This window comes from Schistocerca nitens, unplaced genomic scaffold (genome assembly GCF_023898315.1).
Source record: "Schistocerca nitens isolate TAMUIC-IGC-003100 unplaced genomic scaffold, iqSchNite1.1 HiC_scaffold_370, whole genome shotgun sequence".
NCBI lineage: Eukaryota > Metazoa > Arthropoda > Insecta > Orthoptera > Acrididae > Schistocerca > Schistocerca nitens.
Window position 1 is genome coordinate 273,487 of NW_026045904.1, and position 2,015 is coordinate 275,501.

Here is a 2,015-nt window from a genome sequence, read left to right on the forward strand (position 1 = left end):
TGGGGAACAATTGCAAGCCCCAATCCCTAGCACGAAGGAGGTTCAGCGGGTTACCCCGACCTTTCGGCCTAGGAAGACACGCTGATTCCTTCAGTGTAGCGCGCGTGCGGCCCAGAACATCTAAGGGCATCACAGACCTGTTATTGCTCAATCTCGTGCGGCTAGAAGCCGCCTGTCCCTCTAAGAAGAAAAGTAATCGCTGACAGCACGAAGGATGTCACGCGACTAGTTAGCAGGCTAGAGTCTCGTTCGTTATCGGAATTAACCAGACAAATCGCTCCACCAACTAAGAACGGCCATGCACCACCACCCACCGAATCAAGAAAGAGCTATCAATCTGTCAATCCTTCCGGTGTCCGGGCCTGGTGAGGTTTCCCGTGTTGAGTCAAATTAAGCCGCAGGCTCCACTCCTGGTGGTGCCCTTCCGTCAATTCCTTTAAGTTTCAGCTTTGCAACCATACTTCCCCCGGAACCCAAAAGCTTTGGTTTCCCGGAGGCTGCCCGCCGAGTCATCGGAGGAACTGCGGCGGATCGCTGGCTGGCATCGTTTATGGTTAGAACTAGGGCGGTATCTGATCGCCTTCGAACCTCTAACTTTCGTTCTTGATTAATGAAAACATACTTGGCAAATGCTTTCGCTTCTGTTCGTCTTGCGACGATCCAAGAATTTCACCTCTAACGTCGCAATACGAATGCCCCCGCCTGTCCCTATTAATCATTACCTCGGGTTCCGAAAACCAACAAAATAGAACCGAGGTCCTATTCCATTATTCCATGCACACAGTATTCAGGCGGGCTTGCCTGCTTTAAGCACTCTAATTTGTTCAAAGTAAACGTGCCGGCCCACCGAGACACTCAATAAAGAGCACCCTGGTAGGATTTCAACGGGGTCCGCCTCGGGACGCACGAGCACGCACGAGGCGGTCGCACGCCTTCGGCTCGCCCCACCGGCAGGACGTCCCACGATACATGCCAGTTAAACACCGACGGGCGGTGAACCAACAGCGTGGGACACAAATCCAACTACGAGCTTTTTAACCGCAACAACTTTAATATACGCTATTGGAGCTGGAATTACCGCGGCTGCTGGCACCAGACTTGCCCTCCAATAGATACTCGTTAAAGGATTTAAAGTGTACTCATTCCGATTACGGGGCCTCGGATGAGTCCCGTATCGTTATTTTTCGTCACTACCTCCCCGTGCCGGGAGTGGGTAATTTGCGCGCCTGCTGCCTTCCTTGGATGTGGTAGCCGTTTCTCAGGCTCCCTCTCCGGAATCGAACCCTGATTCCCCGTTACCCGTTACAACCATGGTAGGCGCAGAACCTACCATCGACAGTTGATAAGGCAGACATTTGAAAGATGCGTCGCCGGTACGAAGACCGTGCGATCAGCCCAAAGTTATTCAGAGTCACCAAGGCAAACGGACCGGACGAGCCGACCGATTGGTTTTGATCTAATAAAAGCGTCCCTTCCATCTCTGGTCGGGACTCTGTTTGCATGTATTAGCTCTAGAATTACCACAGTTATCCAAGTAACGTGGGTACGATCTAAGGAACCATAACTGATTTAATGAGCCATTCGCGGTTTCACCTTAATGCGGCTTGTACTGAGACATGCATGGCTTAATCTTTGAGACAAGCATATGACTACTGGCAGGATCAACCAGGGAGCTGCGTCAACTAGAGCTGAGCAGCCGGCCGCCCGGGAGTGTGTCCCGGAGGCCCGCGCGAACACGCAAGCGTCCGCTCAATTATTCTGCAAACAGGAGGAGGCTGGGCTCCCCTGCACGATACACCTCGAAACCCTCTCAGGTCCCGGCGGCGCGCAGCGCCGTCCTAAGTACTTGGTCGGGTTCGAGAGAGGCGCAATCGCCCGGAGATAGGCGAGTAGACGCTTTCAGTGCGACCACCCGTGCTCCCAACTGAGCTTGCCGCTGCCGACAGAGGCCCGGGAGCGTGCTGTCGTGGTGTTGCCGGCGGGAGACAACACGCGGCCACAAACAGTGACCGGGC

The 2,015-nt window shown here is 54.0% G+C and overlaps 1 non-coding gene across 1 annotated transcript in view; it reads right to left on the reverse strand.

The window, feature by feature from the left end:
* LOC126229308 (small subunit ribosomal RNA) overlaps positions 1-1,672 on the reverse strand; it is a 1,909-nt gene extending 237 nt beyond the window's left edge. The window contains exon 1 of the ribosomal RNA XR_007544183.1: positions 1-1,672. This exon is cut by the window's left edge and continues 237 nt beyond it. This is a non-coding gene — a ribosomal RNA (small subunit ribosomal RNA).
* Between the last annotated feature and the right edge of the window lie 343 nt (positions 1,673-2,015).